Consider the following 6,500-nt stretch of genomic DNA (forward strand, 5'->3'; position numbering starts at 1 on the left):
GAGCGCCGCGGGACCGCAGGGCGCTCGGCCTTCTCGGAGGCTCGAGGGCTCCGGCGACCCGGCGGACGAGCAGCGGCGAGGCTGCCGTGGCCGCCGCCCTGCCGGGTCGACCGGCGACCCGACCCCCGTGTCTCGGGGGGGGGGGGGGAGCGGGTCGACCAGATGTCCGCACCGAGCGCCGCGGGGCCGTGGGGCCGCGGGGCGCTCGGCCTTCTCGGAGCCCCGAGGGCTCCCTGGAGGCTGCGGACGAGCAGCCGCGAGGCCCCCGGGGCAGCCGCCCTGCCGGGTCGACCGGCGGCCCGGCCCGGACTCGGGCCCCGGGTCCCGTGGCGCGCGGGTCGACCAGATGTCCGCGCCGAGCGCCACATGGCTGCGGTTCGCTCCGGCTTCTCGCAGTCCCGAGGGTTCCGCGGGCACGTAGCTGCGAGACCCGGGCGGCTGCCCTCCGCCCGGCTCACGGGGCGCTCGTGTCCATCAGCTGGTCGTGCGGAAATCCCGTGGTTGGCCTCCCTCCCTCCCTCCCTCCCTCCCTCCCTCCCTCCCTCGTCCAGCCGCCACGTTTTCGGGGTTCGTGCGACTGGGATGAAATAGACCTTCCAAACGTCAATCGGAGATCATCCATCATACCTCTCGAGTCCCCAAAAGCCAAGAAACACGCCAACCAAAACGCTTTTATTATGCCAACGGTTCCCGTTTTCATTCCTATCGTTTAGGGAGGTTTGGTGGCAGCAGCGGCCGAAAGCAAAAGGAAACCCGAGGAAAGCGGCTCCATCCACCAGGGCTGTGTCTCATCGGTGCCGACGCAGGAGGGACGGGCTTCGTTCGTTCGTTCGCTGCGGCCCAAATTCCCGGGCCGCCCGAAGACCGCTCGCACCGGCCCGAGGGAGGGAGCCCCGGCAGGCAGGATGCCTCCGGGGAAATGGACAAGTCGACCGCGCGACCCACAACCCGCCCGACTGGGGGCGAGAAGGAGCATGGAGGAGGACTCCGTCCCCTAGTCGGCAGACGGCCCTGGGACAGGGACGTTCGCCAAAACCTCCCCAAGGCCGCTTTCCGTGACCGAGTCGGCCTCCCCGGCTGTACTCGTCCCGGCCCGAGAAACGAGACGCGGGGTGGATCGGGACCAGGCCACGCACCAGGCCGGCCGGCGCGGCATCCTCCCTCCCCCGACCTGACCTGACCTGGACGAACGCCTCCCCATCGCCCGCCCCCGCGAGGCTGATCCGTCCGGCCTGTGAGGAGGCCGCTTGTCGGGCGCCACCTGCTGCCCGGCATCCTCTTATATAGTGTTCGAGGAGGTCGACCAGGTGGCCCGGCCTGGATTGGGGGGGGGGGGGCGCGGGGTGCGGTGTCCCGGGCGGCGGGGGACGGGGGGGTAGGAGTGGAGAGGGAAAGGTGGGCGTGGAGAATGCCGGGGTCGGGGGTCGGCGCGGGGCGGGGTGGGAGTTGGGGATAGGGGAGGGGCGGGAGGCCGTCTGGACATGGAGGGTCGGAAGAGCGGTGGTGACAATGATTTTCATTATCATTTAGAAAGAAGAACGTGGACTTCTTTAGAGGAGTCCTTTGAATAGCTTCTCCATTTAGTTAACATACATCCAAATGGAGGTCGGGAAACTTGGGTCCTGTTAACATATGGATGGAAGTGGAAAGAACTATCGCGATGACCGTCCTTGTGTTTCTTTTATTTTTTCTTTCTTCCTGCTCCCCAAAGCCGCCCCCCCCACCCCCGCCCCGCCCCGCCCCGCCCCGCCCCGCCCCGTCCCGTCCCGTCCATAGTTGTAGGTTCCAGTGGTAGGTCTTTCGCGTTTCTGCTATGTGGGACGCCGCCTCGGCGTGGCTTGAAGGGCGATGCTGGGTCTGGGGCTGCGCCCAGGATCCGAACCGGTGAAAACCTGGGCCGTCGAAGCCGGGGGCCGGGGTGGGGGGCGCATACTTGACCGCTCGTCCACGGGCTCGGCCCCCGGCCCCTTGTTTTCTAGGGAGAGAGACAGAGAGACCCGATCCATTTTCCCTTGGCCTCTAAAGCGTGCGTGTGGTCGAAAGGCGACAGAGAGAGGGGTTCTGGTCCAGAAAGCCCCGACTGCGCTGCCGCGGGGATCGGTCGGTTCCGCCCGAACCGTCCGAGTCGGAAAGGAACGGACAGCTTTCCTCCTTTGGGCCCCTGACTTGGGGCCGACAGGGGAAGAGGAACAGGCCTCTCTCCCTCACACCCTGGTCCCTTCCTCCAGGACGCCCTCCTTCTAGTCAGCCCGCCTCTGGCTTTTCCACACGCCGACGACCGCTCGTCGGCATGGACCCACCTTCCTTGGGGGACACCACCACACGACTCTCCCACTCGTCTGCCTGCCTTTCGTTGGCGTCGCTGCCAAAGGCGAGGGGTAGGGGTGGCGGTGGCAGGGACGGCAGGGGCCCAGCGGCTCTCTGGCGGGTGAGGAAGTCTTGCTGGTTCTCCTAGGTCGGTGATCTTTCTCGATCTCCACACACATTCTTCGTTTGGGGAGCCAAGAGACGCCCTCTGAGGAATCCCTATGGCCAGGGTCGATCACTTACTCGCTCACTGCCTCGGCCTCGGCCTCGGCCTCTGTCCGTCTTGTCTCTCTCCCTCCCTCCCTCCCTCCCTCCCTCCCTCCCTCCCTCCCTCCCTCCCTCGTCGGTCTCTGTGTGTGGACGTCTAGGTGGAGGCGAGGCAGGGAGGCCACCCACCCACCCACCCACCCACCTACCTCGTGGTTTACCACACGCTCTACACGGAGGTAGAATTCCCATCCCACCGAATCCATCCTTTCCACGGGGCACAAGCCAGTGGCCTTCGGGAGTCTCTCTCCCCAAGGTGGCGCATCCGTCATGGCTATCTATTTCCAGAAGGTTTCCGTTTCCATCCCCTCCCCCCGAAAGAAAAAACGGCCCCACTCCCGGATCTGCCCCACCACGATCACCACCACCGCTGCCGCCGCCGCCGCCGCCGCCATCTGCTGTCGCCCTCTAGGGTTGGACCGTTCTAGCTCTCTCCTCTGTGTGGAATCGCAACGTAGGTCGCCTTGGATGTCTGGCACCTCTCACTTAGCAGAAGGTTTTGGAGGCTCAGGCTGGGCCACGCTTTGGCCCGGGTCAGTGTTCCGTTCCTCCGGACGGCTTCCTCGTTTTCCACGAGAAGGAGCCGTGAAGACGGAAAGGAAGGGCGGATGGATGGCTTTTCCCGTGCTACCGAGTCCCTCTCCCCTTTTCCCCAAAGCGTGAGGGGCGGTCGAGAGGATCGTCTCTGATGACAAAAGTCAGAGGCACCCCGGGTCAGACACCGTGCGAGGCGTTGGTGTGTTCTCGAGAGGAGAACACGTCCCCGTCAGCGTTTCCTGTCGTTCTCGTTCCGAAAGGATTCACGCGCCACCCCGTCTCCCTCAAGGTCTTAGGGCTGTCGTGCTCCGCAGCCGTCACGTGTCGTGGATCCTGGGCACCACCACGCCACCCCGCCCCCCCCCCCCCCGCCATAGCTGTCGATCGCTATGTGGCACGCCTACGTTTGCCCAAAAGAGCAGTCCGATGGACAGCGTGGTGCTTTTCCCAGCAGGCAGGCAGGTGAGAGTCACCCCTCTAGAAGGTTTCCAAGCCCCGTTCCATTCTCAGAGGCAGCTCCTTTGGCCATCAAGGAGGCAGGCGATGGGGGTGGGGGTGGGGATGGGGATGGGGCAGGGGCCTCTGTCCCTCTGTCGCGGTAGAAATGATTGGGAAAGGAGGGACGATGGGCGTAGGTCGACCATCCTGGGCGGTGGTGCTTTGGGAGCTTTTTCTAGAAGAAGGAGCGAACGGCGTTCCCTGGGAAGGGAGGAAACCAGAGGAGGTCCCCCTCAGACCGACCTGGCACGAGAAGGACACACACTCTCTCTCTCTCTCTCTCTCTCTCTCTCTCTCCCTTTTCTTCCTGACTTGAAATCAGGAGACAAAACTCCCCTGCCAAAGGGGCCCTCCCAAAACGGGGAGTGAGGAAGACCTCCTTCTCTTCACGGCTGAAGTTCTCCCTGCCTTTCCTGGACGGGAAGGATAGCACCTACGCCCGCTGCCGTCGGTGACTTTTAGTCCCCCTGGAGAGGAAGAAATTCTTTCCCGTGGCCGAACCCTGGCGGTTCGTTCGTGCTGCAGAGGACGTGACCCTCTCTGACACACCCAGGAACCTCCTCGCTCCGGGTCGAGGAGAGGGAGTTCTGTTCTGTGGTTTAGAATGGTGCTTAAAAAGGGATGTCGCTTACAAAGGGTCCTCGTCCCCCTTCCTAAACCTAAACGGACGGCTCGGCTCGGAGGCGTGAGATACGTTTCGCATCCTCCTCGTCGTCTTCACTCAAAGTTTTATTGGAGTTTGGAAGATTTTATTTTTTGTCTTTCCTTTTTCTCCCCAAAGCCCCCCGGTACGTAGTTGTGTGTTCTTCGCGGTGGGTCCTTCTAGCGGTGGTATGTGGGACGCCGCCTCAGCGTGGTTTGATGAGCAGTGCCGTGTCCGCGCCCGGGATCCGAACGAACCGATGAAACACTGGGCTGCCTGCAGCGGAGCGCGCGAACTTAACCACTCGGCCACGGGGCCAGCCCCTTACTGGATTTTCAAAACAACTCCGGGGGCCGGCCCGGTGGCGCGGCGGTGAAGTTCGCACGTTCTGCTCCGCCGGCCCCGGGTTCGCCGGTCCGGATCCCGGGCGCAGGACCCGGCACCGCTTGGCGAGCCACGCTGTGGCAGGCGTCCCACCTGGAAAGTAGAGGGGGATGGGCACGGATGTCAGCTCAGGGCCAGTCTTCCTCGGCCGACAGAGGAGGATTGGTGGCAGATGTTCGCTCAGGGCTCATCTTCCTCAAAAATAAAATAATAAATCGATTCGATAAAATGTCAAATAACACAACCGCGGGATCACGCTTAGAGTCACCCTTGGCCCGATGATGCCACTCCCCACCCCCCCCACCCCCCTGCCCCCCACCATTTGGAGGTGCCGTCAGTGGGATTCGTTCCTGTTTGTCCATCTTTCTTCCTCTTTTTTTTTTTTTTTTTTAAAGACTGGCACCCGAGCTCATTGCCAATCTTTTCTTTTCTTTTTATTCCTCCTCCTTCTTCTTCTTCTCCCCAGAGCACCCCAGTACCTAGTTCTATATTCTCTTTGAGGGTCCCTCTGGTTCTGCCGTGTGGGACGCCACCTCAGCGTGGTTTGATGAGCGGTGCCGTGTCCGAGCCCAGGATCCGAACCTTCCAAGCCCCGGGCCGCTGAAGCGGAGCGTGCAAACTCAACCGCTCGGCCACGGGGTCAGCCCCTCCCTTCCTTCCTTCCTTCCTTCCTTCCTTCCTTCCTTCCTTTCTTCCTTCCTAAGGAGGAGGAGGCAGGCACTGTGTGAAGTCGCCAGTGAGTCTGTGGAAAGAGACGGAGGATTTCCCATGGGAAGCCGGGGCGGGGGACACGGACCGATGTCGTGCGAACTTGAAGGTGAAAGATCAAAAAACCCACACACGCCTAGAGCGGCGGGTTGCCCGTTAGGAGTTTGCTTGCCGGGCCCATAACGCAGGGCTCATCGATGAGCCAAACCGTCCGTGATCCTCAAGCAGTCTAGTAGGGTTAGAGAAAGGAGGGGGGCACTCTTTCTGCCCCAGATGAGGCGAGTTTCTCAGACAGCCACCCTGCCCCAACATCTTCCCTCCCTGCCTCCCGGCCCTTGGTGGACTGCGGCCTAAGGGTGGGGGAATTGAAGAAAGCCGTTCAATGGAAAAAAGCCCGAGGCCATGGGAGAGAGCTTCCTGCACTTGAATGAAGCCCTGACGCCAGGCCCATCGGAATGAATGGGCCTGACCTCCCCTCCCCCCTCCCCCCTCCCCCCTCCCAGGCTGGCGACTCGGCAGTGGAAGGCTAGGGGTTTCTTCCGAAATGGTGAACCGGCCCCCTTGTCCACAGGAAAACCACACACGGGTACAGCCTAGGCCGGATCTCAGGGTACAGCCTAGGCCGGATCTCAGGCCAAGTCGTCAGGGTGGCAAGATGATGGCGGATGAGAGGAAACTTGTTCTGGGACCGCACCGCCCCCCCCCCCCATCGCCTCTCTGGCTGAGAAGAGGGCTGGGGAGCGGTGAGGGTCAGGGGGAGAGTGGGGGCGGGGCCGGGACAGGGACCACCGGGCAGTAGGACGGGAGTAGCCCTGAGGCCTGCCTGCCTGCTTCCTTCCCTGCCGGCGCAGGGCTGAGAGAGGCACGGGGCACGCTGGCTCCTGCCCCTTCACTCATTCGGGAAGCCTCCTGTTGTTGCTCCTGAGGTGCCGGCTGCGGTGACAGACAGAGCAAAACTCCTCTCTCTGTCTATTTCTTCAAAGGCCCGAGTCTGAGCTACGACAGATTCCCCTGTGGCTCAACCCGCAACCTCCCATCCTGCCAGACCAGACCCCTTGTCTAAAAACCTCCACTGGAGGAGCTCTTCCACCTGACTCGGAAAGGAAACACCAGCCCCGCCTCAGCCTCACACCCACCACCACCACCACCACCCGCC

Source organism: Equus asinus, unplaced genomic scaffold (genome assembly GCF_041296235.1).
Source record: "Equus asinus isolate D_3611 breed Donkey unplaced genomic scaffold, EquAss-T2T_v2 contig_212, whole genome shotgun sequence".
Taxonomy (NCBI): Eukaryota; Metazoa; Chordata; class Mammalia; order Perissodactyla; family Equidae; genus Equus; species Equus asinus.